This window comes from Aegilops tauschii, chromosome 3 (assembly GCF_002575655.3).
Source record: "Aegilops tauschii subsp. strangulata cultivar AL8/78 chromosome 3, Aet v6.0, whole genome shotgun sequence".
In the NCBI taxonomy this organism is placed as follows: domain Eukaryota; kingdom Viridiplantae; phylum Streptophyta; class Magnoliopsida; order Poales; family Poaceae; genus Aegilops; species Aegilops tauschii.
This window is the reverse complement of record NC_053037.3, coordinates 124414433-124430606: the sequence shown is the minus strand read 5'-3', so window position 1 is coordinate 124430606 and position 16174 is coordinate 124414433. Positions and strand designations below refer to the sequence as shown.

The following is a 16174-nucleotide window of genomic DNA, read 5'->3' as shown; positions in this document are numbered from 1 at the left end:
CAATCCGGCTTGCACTCTTTGTGCAGAGGTGGAAGACATCACATTATCTTCAAATGCTCCCTGGCCCAGTTTGGGTGGAGCTGCGTCCGCTCTTGGTTAAACTGCACTTGGAACCCTCTGGGTTCAATGACTTGTTCGATCTTACGCACAACTTGTCGGGGCACTTGGATGACTAGGAATAAATTTACTATTGAACATTATTTTCCTAACAAGCCTTCTGATTGCCTGTTTAACATGGTTGCCTTCTTACAGCTGTGGGCGCCTCTGTTTAAAGCGTGCGACGTGGATGCCTTCAACTCCCTTATCTCCAAGATCCGTCTGACTGCCATCAGCTTTGGTCTCCGTGCCTCCTCAAGCTGCCCAAGTGCCTTAGTTTATCCTCTTCCTTCTGGTAGTCTTTGGCCTGCGTGCCGATTGCCCTAGTGGTTGTAACGTACTTTGCGACCTCGGTTGGTTGCCCCTGCTTTTTCTCGAACCTCTATGTTTGTGGTACTGGTTTGGTGGGCTTTATTTATAAAGTCGGGCGATAAGCCTTTTCTCCAAAAGAAAAATGTAAGAGGAATGGAATTTTTGCGCTATAAGTATAAACCAGAGGGAACTTGATTATACCAGCGAGTACATTTCGACCCAATTTCAGATTTTTAATTAACAAGAAGCTAATCCAAATAAAAACTAAAGATAGAGCTATACAATAGAGAATTTGTATGAAAAAGATACTGCTAATGTCGTTTATGGAAAGGATTGGATCTAATCACCAAAAGCTTTGTATTATTTCGCCGAGCTCTGTACTGAATCCACTGAAGTTCCTCTGGCTGGCAGGCATACAAATTTGGTTGAATGCCTTTAAAAATGATCAGCTCAAGGAAGAAAGGCACGACAAGTGTGCTTTAAGGTGATTATAATCTGTCCCTCAGTGCATTAGTGTCCAAGTAGGACATGGATACTTCCAACAAGCCTGTGCAAATTCACAATGGAAAAAAAGAACACAAGTGTAGTCTACAATAAAGAAATTCCACTGCAGGAGTGTACTGGTATTCAATCAATTGTGGATTAGCAGCCAATAAATGATCTACTTAAGCTGGCAGTGGGAATTCATAGCCATTTAATTGCAGGAATGACAATGACCACTCGAATCAGCAACTTATAAGTTTTTGAAACCTTGAAGAGGAACTTTCGAAAGTAATTTACTCCCTCCAATCCATAATAAGTGTCGCAGTTTGGAACTAAGTTTGAACTAACCTCAGTGCAAAACTGCGACACTTATTTTGGATTCGGTAGGAGTAACCTTTTGAAACGTTAAAGAAGAACTTATGCTTTTCTCAGGACCGCCGCTGGATCGCCGACCTCCGTGGCGCGCTCAACCCCACTGCTTTGACCGAGTACGTCCAGCTCTGGAGGTTGCTTCGGTCCGCTACTCTCTCCAACTACCCAGACCGCCTACTTTGGCGATGGACTGCCAACGCCAAGTACTTGGCCAAATCCTGCTATCGAGCCCTTTACACCGGATCTACTACTGCGCCGTTCTGGCATCTCACTTGGAGGTGTTGGGCCCCCCTCCACGTCAAGATGTTTAATTGGCTCGCCGACCTTCACCGATGCTGGACCTCCGCTAGACTCGCTCGGCATGGTCTGCTGCACAATGATCGTTGCACCCTGTGTGACCAGGCAAAAGAGACCATGCAGCACATCATCATTGGCTGCCCTTTCTCTCGGCAGATATGGCATGACGTGCTTGCCTGGGTTCGTGCTACTTCCCCTCACCCCTCTGGAGACGAAGACTTCCTTCCCTGGTGCTCGGCTATAATCAAGGGATCGCCCACCGGCCACCGCAAAGGCCTCGCTACGTTGGCTGTGCTCACGGCATGGTCCATTTGGCGGCACCGCAACAGTTGCGTCTTCGACGGCGAAAACCCCTCCTCATCGCGGCTAATCGCATCGATCTAGGAGGAGGCACGTGCCTGGGACAGAGCAGGCGCGCGCGGACTAAGCGTTCTGATAGCATAGGTTCATTCTTGTAACGGGCTGAGCACCCCGTCAACAATGCTCTGGGGCTCCATGCCTTGATGCCTTGAGCTCGCACCCCCCAACCCTGTTGTACACTTTCTTTCTATCAATGAAATGATATGCACTCTTGCGTATTCGCGAAAAAAAAGAACTTATGCTTTTCTCTAAACAAAAGAGGAACTTATCAGTAACGAAGAAACTTTCCTTCTTTCTTTCTCTTGTTGCAAACCAGTATCCCCCGTCTGGCCATTGATGCCTGTGAAAGGCCAGGACACTCGGAAGGCCTCCAACCAGAACTCACAACAGGAAGGACATACTGTGAACGGCCAGGATAAGGGTAGTATAGATCAACTCATTGTTGGCTAACAAAGAACTCTCTGCAACTAAGACTATTGACTGTTGGGAGACACACTTCAGACAACAGGTGCTCTTGTTCTTACAAGTTCAATTTCAAAATTAATCGGACATTAATCAGGCAACTATTTTCCCATTTTTTAAATTTTCCCGTGGTCTTGTGCAGGAGCAGAGAGGGGTTGAGAGAACGATGGTAGTTTCGTGTAATTGAGGGTTCAGTTAACGGTTAGGCTAGTTTTCAGAGTCTCATCACTTGCTTACAAGTAAGAGGAAAGCACAGCAAGGAGTTTATTATTTCATCAACTGTATTTCTATGATGTATGTAAAACCTAAGAAACGAAAATTATATCCATGGAAAGAATCAACAATATAGAGTGATCGACGAGAGGAAACAGAACAAAAACATAGTCTATATAAATAATATTCTGGTACTCCTACTTCATGTTCTAACAATGGTTACTGGATCACTTGTACAGATCGTCTTCATCCTCATCAGCGGCCGCGGAGGTGTGGACGGCAGCATCTGCCGCCTGTGGCTGCGCCGGGAAGCGGAACTCGGTGCCGAACCCCCTAGACTGTTGCAGCGTCTGCGCGAAGGCCTGGTACTTCCTGATGTCGGCATCGCTCACGCTCCGCCTCACGTACCTCATCGACTCCTCAAAGTGAGCCGCCTTAATCTGAGCCACCTCGTCTTCCTGACCGCCGTCCACCTCCATGGTGTCTTTCCCCATCTTCTGCCTGTCCATGTCCTTTTCAATGTCTTCTCTGATGGCGTACTTGCACGCCCTCTGGCAGATCTCCGTGATGTCGGCGCCGCTGAAGCCGGCGGTGAACCTAGCGAGCGCACCGAGGTCGCCGTCCTTGGCCACGGGAGACTTCCTCAGGCATGCCTTGAAGATCTGGTGCCGCGAGGCCTCATCCGGTAAGGGGATGTAGATGAGCTGGTCCAGGCAACCCAGACGGAGCAACGCCGAGTAAATAATGTCCGGACTATTGGTGGCGCCGATGATGAAGACCGTCTTCTTGGCGTTCATGCCGTCCATCTAGGTGAGCAGCTGGTTCAGGACCCTGTCTGCCGCGCCGCCGGCGTCGCCCACCCTGCCGCCCCTCTGGGTTGCGATGGAGTCGAGCTCGTCGAAGAACAACACACATGGCGCAAACTGGCGCGCCTTATCAAAGATCTCGCGCACGTTGGCCTCGCTCTCACCGAACCACATGGTGAGCAGCTCTGGCCCCTTGATGCTGATGAAGTTGGCCTGGCACTCGTTGGCGATGGCCTTCGCCAGCAAGGTCTTGCCACATCCTGGGGGCCCGTAGAAGAGGACGCCCTTGGACGGCGACATGCCAAACTTCTCGAATTTTTCTGGGTGCTCGACGGGGTACTGGACAGTCTCTTGCAGCTCCCTCTTGACGCCGTCAAGGCTGCCGATATCGCTCCAGCTGACGTTGGGCACCTCTACGACGGTCTCACGTAGCGCGGACGGGTTGGTGCCGACGAGAGCCGTCTTAAGGTGGTCATTGGTGACGGCCATGGAGTTCAAGATCTTGGCATCAATGGTGTCGTCCTCTAAATCGATCACGTCCATCTTCTCCCTGATGCACTGCAGTGCCGCCTCGGTGCAGAGCGCGGCCAAGTCGGCGCCGACGTAGCCGTGTGTATCCTTGGCAATCACCTCTAGGTTGACGTCCTCGTCCAGCTTCATGTTTTTGGTGTGGATGCGGAGCACTTCGAGACGGACGACCTCGTCCGGCACGCCGTGTTGGAAATATGCCCTAGAGGCAATAATAAAATGGTTATTATTGTATTTCCTAGTTCATGATGATTGTCTATTGTTCATGCTATAATTGTATTACCTGGAAACCGTAATACATTCGTGAATACATAGACCACAACATGTCCCTAGTAAGCCTCTAGTTGACTAGCTCGTTGATCAATAGATGGTTATGGTTTCCTGACCATGGACATTGGATGTCATTGATAACGGGATCACATCGAATGATGTGATGGACAAGACCCAATCCTAAGCATAGCACAAGATCGTGCAGTTTGTTTGCTAAGAGCTTTTCTAATGTCAAGTATCGTTTCCTTAGACCATGAGATTGTGCAACTCCCGGATACCGTAGAAATGCTTTGGGTGTACCAAACATCACAATGTAACTGGGTGGCTATAAAGGTACACTACAGGTATCTCCGAAAGTGTCTGTTGGGTTGGTACGAATCGAGACTGGGATTTGTCACTCCGTATGACGGAGAGGTATCTCTGGGCCCACTCGGTAATGCATCATCATAATGAGCTCAATGTGACTAAGTAGTTAGTCACGGGATCATGCATTACGGAATGAGTAAAGTGACTTGCCGGTAACGAGATAGAACGAGGTATTGGGATACCGACGATCGAATCTCGGGCAAGTAACATACCGATTGACAAAGGGAATTGTATACGGGATTGATTGAATCCCCGACATCGTGGTTCATCCGATGAGATCATCGTGGAACATGTGGGAGCCAATATGGGTATCCAGATCCCGCTATTGGTTATTGGCCGGAGAGGTGTCTCGGTCATGTCTGCATGGTTCCCGAACCCACAGGGTCTACACACTTAAGGTTCTGTGATGCTAGAGTTGTTATGGGAAATAGTATGTGGTTACCGAAGGTTGTTCGGAGTCTCGGATGAGATCCCGGACATCACGAGGAGTTCCGGAATGGTCCGGCGGTGAAGATCGATATATTGGACGAAGGGTATTGGAGTCCGGAAGTGTTCCGGGGGTACCAGGCTATGGCCAGCATGACCGAAAGGTGTTTCGGGAGCCCCAGCAAGTGTTGGAGGGCCTCATGGGCCAAAGGGGAAGGGGAAGGGGAAAACCAGCCCACTAAGGGGTGGTGCGCCCCCCACACCCTTTCCCACGTTACTTGGGGAGGTGGGGCGCCTCCACCTGCTTGGCTTGGGGGGCAAGTCTCCCTAGGATTTTCCCTAGGGGGATCCAATTTGCTTGGCCGCCGCCCCCTAGGGAAACCCTAGGGCGCCTCCCCTCTCCCCTTGCCCCTATATATAGTGGAGGGGTGGGAGGGCAGTTGCACCTCTTCCCTGGCTCAACCCTCCCTCCTCATACACCTCCTCCTCCGTAGTGCTTAGCGAAGCTCTGCCGGAGAACCACGAGGTCCATTGCCACCACGCCGTCATGCTGCTGGAGTTCTCCCTCAACTTCTCCTCTCCCCTTGCTGGATCAAGAAGGAGGAGACGTCCCCAGGCTGTACGTGTGTTGAACGCGGAGGCGCCGTCCGTTCGGCGCTAGATCGGATCTTCCGCGATTTGAATCGCCACGAGTACGACTCCATCAACCGCGTTCTTGTAACGCTTCCGCTTAGCGATCTTCAAGGGTATGAAGATGCACTCCCTCTCTCTCATTGCTAGCATCTCCTAGATTGGTCTTGGTGACACGTAGGAAAATTTTAATTTCTGCTACGATACCCAACAGTGGCATCATGAGCCAGGTTTATGCGTAGATTCTATGCACGAGTAGAACACAAAGTAGTTGTGGGCGATGATTTGTTCAATTTGCTTGCCGTTACTAGTCTTATCTTGATTCGGCGGCATTGTGGGATGAAGCGGCCCGGACCGACCTTACACGTACACTTACGTGAGACAGGTTCCACCGACTGACATGCACTTGATGCATAAGGTGGCTAGCGGGTGTCTGTCTCTCCCACTTTAGTCGGATCGGATTCGATGAAGAGAGTCCTTATGAAGGGTAAATAGAAATTGGCATATCACCGTTGTGGCCTTTGCGTAGGTAAGAAACGTTCTTGCTAGAAACCCATAGCAGCCACGTAAAACATGCAACAACAATTAGAGGACGTCTAACTTGTTTTTGCAGGGTAGGCTACGTGATGTGATATGGCCAAAAGGATGTGATGAATTATATATATGTGATGTATGAGATTGATCATGTTCTTGTAATAGGAATCACGACTTGCATGTCGATGAGTATGACAACCGGCAGGAGCCATAGGAGTTGTCTTAATTTATTGTATGACCTGCGTGTCAATGAAAAACGCCATGTAATTACTTTACTTTATTGCTAACTGTTAGCCATAGTAGTAGAAGTAATAGTTGGCGAGACAACTTCATGAAGACATGATGATGGAGATCATGGTGTCATGCCGGTGACGAAGGTGATCATGCCGCGCCTCGAAGATGGAGATCAAAAGGCGCAAGATGATATTGGCCATATCATGTCACTTTATGATTTGCATGTGATGTCTGTCATGTTTACATCTTATTTGCTTAGAACGACGGTAGCATAAATAAGATGGTCCCTCACTAAAATTTCAAGAGATGTGTTCCCCCTAACTGTGCACCGTTGCGAAGGTTCGTTGTTTCGAAGCACCACGTGATGATCGGGTGTGATAGATTCTAATGTTCGCATACAACGGATGTAAGCCAGATTTACACATGCGAAACACTTAGGTCGACTTGACGAGCCTGGCATGTACAGACATGGCCTCGGAACACAAGAGACCGAAATGTCGAACATGAGTCGTATAGTAGATACGATCAACATGGAGATGTTCACCGTTGATGACTAGTCCGTCTCACGTGATGATCGGACACGGCCTAGTTGACTCGGATCATGTATCACTTAGATGACTAGAGGGATGTCTATCTAAGTGGGAGTTCATTAAATAATCAGATGAACTTAATTTTCATGAACATAGTCAAAAGGTCTTTGCAAATTATGTCATAGCTTACGCTTTAGTTCTACTGTTTAAGATATGTTCCTAGAGAAAATTTAGTTGAAAGTTGACAGTAGCAATTATGCGGACTGGGTCCGTATACTGAGGGTGTCCTCATTGCTGCACAGAAGGCTTATGTCCTTAATGCACCGCTCGGTGTGCTGAACCTCGAGCGTCGTTTGTAGATGTTGCGAAACATCTGACCTACACGTTTTGATGACTACGTGATAGTTCAGTGCGTAATGCTAACGGTTTAGAATTGAGGCGCCAAAGACGTTTTTGAAACGTCGCGGAACATATGAGATTTTCCAAGAGCTGAAATTGGGATTTTAGGCTCGTGCCCACGTCAAGAGGTATGAGACCTCTGACAAGTTTCTTAAGCCTGCAAACTAAGGGAGAAAAGTTCAACCGTTGAGCATGTGCTCAGATTGTCTGAGTACTACAATCGCTTGAATCGAGTGGGATTTAATCTTCCAGATGAGATAGTGATGGTTCTCCAAAGTCACTGCCACCAAGCTACTAGAGCTTCGTGATGAACTATAACAAATCAGGGATAGATATGATGATCCTTGAGCTATTTGCGATGTTTGACACCACGAAAGTAGAAATCAAGTCGGAGCATCAATTGTTGATGGTTAGTAAAACCACTAGTTTCAAGAAGGGCAAGGGAAAGAAGGGATACTTCATGAAACGGCAAATCAGTTGCTGCTCCAGTGAAGAAACCCAAGGTTGAACCCAAACCCGAGACTAAGTGCTTCTGTAATGAGGGGAACGGTCACTGAAGCAGAACTACCCTAGATACTTGGTAGATGAGAAGGTAGGCAAGGTCGACAGAAGTATATTGGATATACATTATATTAATGTGTACTTTACTAGTACTCCTAGTAGCACCAGGGTATTAGATACCGGTTCGGTTGCTAAGTGTTGGTAACTCGAAATAAAAGGCTACAGAATAAACGGAGACTAGCTAAAGGTGAGATGACGATATGTGTTGGAAGTGTTTCCAAGGTTGATGTGATCAAGCATCGCATGCTCCCTCTACCATCGAGATTGGTGTTAAACCTAAATAATTGTTATTTGGTGTTTGCGTTGAGCATAGACATGATTGGATTATGTTTATCGCAATACGGTTATTCATTTAAGGAGAATAATGGTTACTCTGTCTATTTGAATAATACCTTCAATGGTCTTGCACCTAAAATGAATGGTTTATTGAATCTCGATCGTAGTGATACACATGTTCATGCCAAAAGATATAAGATAGTAATGATAGTACCACCTACTTGTGGCACTGCCACTTGAGTCATATTGGTATAAAATGCATGAAGAAGCTCCATGTTGATGGATCTTTGGACTCACTCGTTTTTGAAAAGATTGAGACATGCGAACCATGTCTATTAGTATATATGCATGAAGAAAGTCCATACAGATGGATCGTTTGGACTCACTTGATTTTGAATCACTTGAGACATGCAAAAATACCACATGGGCAAGATGACTGAAAGGCCTCGTTTTCAGTAAGATGGAACAAGAAAGCAACTTGTTGGAAGTAATACATTTTGATGTGCGCAGTCCAATGAGTGCTGAGGCATGCAGTGGATATCGTTATGTTCTTATTTCACAGATGATTTGAGTAGATGCTGAGTATATTTACTTGATGAAACACAAGTCTGAATTATTGGAAGGTTCAAGTAATTTCAGAGTGAAGTTGAAGATCGTCGTGACAAGAGGATAAAATGTCTGTGATATGATCATAGAGATGAATATCTGAGTTACGAGTTTGGCACACAATTAAGAAATTGTTGAAATTGTTTCACGACTAATACCGCCTGGAACACTATAGTGTGATGGTGTTTCCGAACATCATAACTGCACCCTATTGGATATAGTGCATACCATGATGTCTCTTATCAAATTACACTATCGTTTATGGGTTAGGCATTAGAGACAACCGCATTCACTTTAAATAGGGCACCACGCAATTCCGTTGAGACGAAACCATATGAACTATGGTTTAGAGAAACCTAAGCTGTCATTTCTTAAAAGTTTGGGGCTGCGACGCTTATGTGAAAAAGTTTCAGGCTGATAAGCTCGAACCCAAAGCGGATAAATGCATCTTCATAGAATACCCAAAACAGTTGGGTATACCTCCTATTTCAGATCTGGAAGCAAAAGTGATTGTTTCTAGAAACGGGTCCTTTCTCGAGGAAAAGTTTCTCTCGAAAGAATTGAGTGGGAGGATGGTGGAGACTTGATGAGGTTATTGAACCATGACTTCAACTAGTGTGTAGCAGGGCACAGGAAGTTGTTCCTGTGGCACCTACACCAATTGAAGTGGAAGCTTATGATAGTGATCATGAAACTTCGGATCAAGTCACTACCAAACCTCGTAGGACGACAAGGATGCGTACTACTTCAGAGTGGTACGTAATCCTGTCTTGGAAGTTATGTTGCTAGACAACAATGAACCTACGAGCTATGGAGAAGCGATGGTGGGCCCGGATTCTGACGAATGGCTCGAGGCCATAAAATCCGAGAGAGGATCCATGTATAAAAACAAAGTGTAGACTTTGGAAGAACTACTTGATGGTCGTAAGGCTGTTGGGTGCAGATGGATTTTAAAAGGAAGACAGACAATGATGGTACGTGTCACCATTAAGAAAGCTCGACTTGTCGTTAAGATGTTTTCCGGCAAGTTCAAGGAGTTGACTGCGATGAGACTTTCTCACTCGTAGCGATGCTAAGAGTCTGTTGGAATTATATTAGCAGTTACTGCATTATTTATGAAATCTTGCAGATAGGATGTCAAAACATTGTTTCCTCGACGATTTTCTTGAGGAAAGGTTGTATGTGATACAACCAGAAGGTTTTGTCAATCCTGAAAGATGCTAACAAGTATGCAAAGCTCCAGCAATCCTTCTAAGGATTGGAGTAAGCATCTCGGAGTTGGAATATACGCTTTGATGAGATGATCAAAGATTTTGGGTTTTTACAAAGTTTATGAGAAACTTGTATTTCCAAAGAAGTGAGTGGGAGCACTATAGAATTTTTGATGAGTATATGTTGTTGACATATTGTTGATTAGAAATGATGTAGAATTTCTGGAAAGCATACAGGGTTATTTGAAAAGTATTTTTCAATGGAAAACCTGGATTAAGCTACTTGAACATTGAGCATCAAGATCTATAAGGATAGATCAAAAATGCTTAATAGTACTTTCAAATGAATACATACCGTGACAAGATTTTGAAGGAGTTCAAAATAGATTAGCAAAGAAGGAGTTCTTGGTTGTGTTACAAGGTGTGAGTATTGAGTAAGACTCAAGACCTGACCACGGCAGAAGAGAGAGAAAGGATGAAGGTCGTCCCCTATGCTTTAGACGTAGGCTCTACAGTATGCTATGCTGTGTACCGCACCTGAAGTGTGCCTTGCCATGAGTTAGTCAAGGGGTACAATAGTGATCCAGGAATGGATCACATGACAGCGGTCAAACTTATCCTTAGTAACTAGTGGACTAAGCAATTTTCTCGATTATGGAGGTGGTAAAAGAGTTCGTCGTAAAGGGTTACGTTGATGCAAACTTTGACACTAATCCGGATGACTCTGAGTAGTAAACCGGATTCGTATAGTAGAGCAGTTATTTGGAATAGCTCCAAGTAGCGCGTGGTAGGTACATCTACAAGATGACATAGAGATTTGTAAAGCACACACGGATCTGAAAGGTTCAGACCCGTTGACTAATAACCTCTCTCACAAGCGAGATATGAACAAACCCCATGGGTGTTGGATTCATTACAATCACATAGTGATGTGAACTAGATTATTGACTCTAGTGCAAGTGGGAGACTGTTGGAAATATGCCCTAGAGGCAATAATAAAATGGTTATTATTGTATTTCCTTGTTCATGATGATTGTCTATTATTCATGCTATAATTGTATTACCTGGAAACCGTAATACATGTGTGAATACATAGACCACAACATGTCCCTAGTAAGCCTCTAGTTGACTAGCTCGTTGATCAATAGATGGTTATGGTTTCCTGACCATGGACATTGGATGTCATTGATAACGGGATCACATCATTAGGAGAATGATGTGATGGACAAGACCCAATCCTAAGCATAGCACAAGATCGTGTAGTTCGTTTGCTAAGAGCTTTTCTAATGTCAAGTATCGTTTCCTTAGACCATGAGATTGTGCAACTCCCGGATACCGTAGGAATGCTTTGGGTGTACCAAACATCACAACGTAACTGGGTGGCTATAAAGGCACACTACAGGTATCTCCGAAAGTGTCTGTTGGGTTGGTACGAATCGAGACTGGGATTTGTCACTCCGTATGATGGAGAGGTATCTCTGGGCCCACTCGGTAATGCATCATCATAATGAGCTCAATGTGACTAAGTAGTTAGTCACGGGATCATGCATTACGGAACGAGTAAAGTGACTTGCCGGTAACGAGATTGAACGAGGTATTGGGATACCGACGATCGAATCTCGGGCAAGTAACATACCGATTGACAAAGGGAATTGTATACGGGATTGATTGAATCCCCGACATCGTGGTTCATCCAATGAGATCATCGTGGAACATGTGGGAGCCAATATGGGTATCCAGATCCCGCTATTGGTTATTGGCCGGAGAGGTGTCTCGGTCATGTCTGCATGGTTCCCGAACCCGTAGGGTCTACACACTTAAGGTTCGGTGACGCTAGAGTTGTTATGGGAAATAGTATGTGGTTACCGAAGGTTGTTTGGAGTCCCGGATGAGATCCCGGACATCACGAGGAGTTCCGGAATGGTCCGGTGGTGAAGATCGATATATTGGACGAAGGGTATTGGAGTCCGGAAGTGTTCCGGGGGTACTAGGCTATGGCTAGCATGACCGAAAGGTGTTTCGGGAGCCCCGGCAAGTGTTGGAGGGCCTCATGGGCCAAAGGGGAAGGGGAAAACCAGCCTACTAAGGGGTGGTGCGCCCCCCACACTCTTTCCCACATTACTTGGGGAGGTGGGGCGCCTCCAGCTGGCTTGGGAGGCAAGCCTCCACCTGCTTGGCTTGGGGGGCAAGTCTCCCTAGGATTTTCCCTAGGGAGATCCAATCTGCTTGGCCGCCGCCCCCTAGGGGAAACCCTAGGGTGCCTCCCCTCTCCCCTTGCCCCTATATATAGTGGAGGGGTGGGAGGGCAGTTGCACCTCTTCCCTGGCGCAGCCCTCCCTCCTCATACACCTCCTCCTCCGTAGTGCTTAGCGAAGCTCTGCCGGAGAACCACGAGCTACATTGCCACCACGCCGTCGTGCTGTTGGAGTTCTCCCTCAACTTCTCCTCTCCCCTTGCTGGATCAAGAAGGAGGAGACGTCCCCGGGCTGTACGTGTGTTGAACGCGGAGGCGCCGTCCGTTCGGCGCTAGATCGGATCTTCCGCGATTTGAATCGTCGCGAGTACGACTCCATCAACCGCGTTCTTGTAACACTTCCGCTTAGCGATCTTCAAGGGTATGAAGATGCACTCCCTCTCTCTCGTTGCTAGCATCTCCTAGATTGGTCTTGGTGGCACGTAGGAAAATTTTGAATTATTGCTACGTTCCCTAACACGCCGATGTCGATCTCGCGATCGAACCTCCCGAAGCGCCTCAAGGCAGTGTCGATGCTGTTGGGACGGTTCGTGGCGCCCATGACAATGACGTGTGCGCGGGCCTTCATGCCGTCCATGAGTGTCAGTAGTTGGGAGACAATACGCCTCTCGACCTCGCCGTGAGTATTCTCCCTGTTCGGAGCAATGGAGTCGATCTCGCCAATGAAGATGATGGAGGGCGCGTTCTTCTCGGCTTCCTCGAAGGCTTTCCTCAAGTTGCTCTCGCTCTCTCCGGCCATCTGGGACATTATCTCTGGGCCGTTGATAAGGAAGAAGAATGCCCCGATCTCGTTGGCCACCGCACGGGCGATCAACGTCTTGCCCGACCCGGGAGGGCCGTACAGGAGGATGCCCTTGGGAGGCTTGATGCCAATGCTCTTGAAGATCTGCGGATGCCTGAGCGGCAGCTCGACGAGCTCCCTGATTAGAGTCAGCGGTTTCCCCATGCCACCCACGTCGTTGTAGCCGATGTCGTCAAGCCTCTCCTCGTCCTCACGCTTTACCGGCTCGCCCTCGCAGAAGATCTCCGTGTCAGGCGCCACGATGCAGTAGTCCACCGCGGGGTTGATCTCCATGACCTTGAACTCGACGCTCCGCATGCCGCCACGCACCGGGAAGAGGTCACCCTTGTGGAGCAGTCGGTAGGCGTCCACGAAGTAGGGCTTGAGGTAGGCATCGAAGAGGTTCCCGGCGATGCCCTCGACAGTGTCGTCCAAGGGGACGATGTGCACGTGTCTGCCGAACTTGGCGTCGTGGCACAGGTGCACGGACACGACGTCGGCGATGCGCACGCGCAGGTTGGAGCGGGCCACCTTGTTGATCCTCAGCTTGTGCCCCTCGCAGGTGTCGTCGGGCAGTGCCATGCAGACCATGTTGTGGCGGCGTTTGCCCTTGAGGAGCACGATGTCGCCCTTGAATATGGAGAGCTTCTCCATGGTGTCTGGGTGGAGGTTGCAGACGGAGTTGTTGTCGTTGGTGGTGGCCTCCTCCACCACCAGCCGGTTCGCCGCCTTCTTCGACGTCGCCGCGCTCGCCATTGCGTTCAACTCTCGGTGACTTGCTGCGTCGTCTCGTGTATTACTTTCGATGGATTTTCTGGAGCGCTGATTTGCGTTGGTGTTGTGGTGAGCTGGAGACGTGGGGTTCGCACCCTTTATTGAAGGGAAGTGTTTAGGAACGGTGTGCCGGTCGAACCGTTCCGCCGGTCCCGCGCGGGCCACTCTATCGAAGCGAGGCGAAGCGCATCGTACGCCTCGCGCTCCTCCCGATCCCCTTCTTCCTCCTTCAGATCCCGCCGCCGGCTAGCCCCAACTCCGCGCAGGTCACCTCAATCCTTCAGATCCCCTTCTTTTCCCGCTGGCCACCCTCGTCCCCCCGGCTGCAGGTTCCTTCCGCGCCCGGCGAGCCGGAGTTGGAAGCCGCCATGGAATATACCATCCGCGAGCTGTTGTTCGTACTCCCCTGTGCTGGAACCGTCCACCGGAGATGCTTCAACCACGGCATCGCGAGTGCGCGACCTCCTCCCCCACCGCTGCAACCATCTGCTTCAAGACGAACTTTGGAGCATTTTTTTTCTCCTCCACCGATGTTGCAACCGACAACCAAAAAAGCTACAACCGTTCAATTCGAGAGCTTCAACTAGCGGTATATCAAGCTTCAACCAGACACCATGCACTGAAAATAGCTACAACCGTTCATACGAAAAGCTTCAACCGTAGTATGAAAAGCTGCAAATGACGGAATAGAGAAGTTCATCAGACCACTATGAAATAAAAAATCCACACCCGTCATTTTTTGAGAAAGCTTCAACCGTTGAATTGAAAATCTTCAACCGGTTTTATAAAAAGCTTCAACTGGCTTTATAGGACGCTTCAACCCGCGAGTACAGAACAAAAAAGTTGCAACCATTGACAGTGAAAAGCTTCAACCATATTTTTGAAAAGCTTCAACCGGCGACTGGCGAGGGGGAAAGGCACGAGCGGTGCCGGGTGTGGGCATGTTGGATATGCTACATTGTTTTTGTGTTGGAACCAGCATTTTCTTTTGCTACGACCGTGTGACGTTTTTGCTTCAACCATGTGGATTTTTGCTACTACCGTCAATAGTTTTTGCTACATCCTTTTTTTCACGACGGCGAGATGCCGGTGGTGGGTTTCTATGAATTCCGGCGGCGAGATCCAGCACGGGGGCAGGGGGCGGATGCTGCAACCGGTCGCCGGCGAGCTGCAACCTCGACCGGCGAGGCATGGCGGTGACCACGCAGGGGCTACAACCCAGTGCCAGATGTGCTGCAGCTGCGCCTCTTTTTTTGGCCGGAACCGACGCCCGCGGGGTGCTTTATGGCCACCACGGCGAGCAGGGATGAGGGCGCGGCGAGCGGGGAAGAGGGCGCGGGGTGCCGAGAGGGCGCGGGCGTGCTCGCTGCAGGGGAGAGAGAGAAGCGGGGGGATTTTGACCCGTGCGGGGAGGAAGGAGAAGGAACAGATCTGACGGCCCACCTCGCTCAGATCGGACGGTTGCTAGCCGAAAGTTTCGGCCGGTGCGCCGGCGCAGAGTGCTGCCCTTTATTGAAGGCCCGGCCTGAAGAAATCGACTCGGGTTGGAAGGCCCGTACGCTCGCACCTCACACGTTCCGAGCCCAGATCTTCGTTCGCGTCATAGATGGATTCGTACCCGTACTCTACTCTTTTCCAATCTGAATCAATTTTATCTGATGAAAAAAAATACTAGTACAGTTGACACGATCGAAAACGGAAAGAACCATTTCCCGAATAACTGTGCCTAGCTGCGCCATCATTGGCCTTTTTTTCGAGAAAAATTCCGATCTATTCATCTTCAAACATAGCAGTACAACGAATACCAGAAATAATAGAAATTACAACATGATCCGTAGACCACCTAGCGACGACTACAAGCACTGAAGCGAGCCGAAGGCGCGCCAGCGTCATCGCCCCTCCATCGCCGGAGTCAGGCACAACTTGTTGTAGTAGACAGTCGGGAAGTCATCGTGCTAAGACCCCGTAGGACCAGCGCACCAGAACAGCAACCGCCGCGGATGAAGAATAGCGTAGATCGGAAGGATCCAATCCGAAGACACACGAACGTAGACAAACAACGACGAGATCCGAGCAAATCCACTAAAGATAGATCCACCGGAGACACACCTCCACACGCCCACCAACGGTGCTACACGCGCCGCAGGAACGGGGGCTAGGTGGGGAGACCTTTATTCCATCTTCAGGGAGCCGCCGACGTCTCGTCTTCCTGAGCAAGACATAAACCCTAGCAAAACTAAAAGAAACGACTAAAAACGGAGCCCTCCCGCCGGCCCTTGCTGAGATCCACTGCACCCCCATGGCCCTAGGGCCGTTGGAGAGGAGGCGGACCTACGGCGGCGCCGACGGGAGGCAGAAACCCTAGCTTGAAGGAGGAGGTGGTGGCGGGGTGT

At 48.8% G+C, this 16174-nt stretch overlaps 1 pseudogene; it reads right to left on the bottom strand.

Annotated features, from left to right (window-relative positions):
* Positions 1-2822: 2822 nt before the first annotated feature.
* LOC109775208 (cell division control protein 48 homolog D-like) lies at positions 2823-13763 on the bottom strand (annotated as a pseudogene).
* Between the last annotated feature and the right edge of the window lie 2411 nt (positions 13764-16174).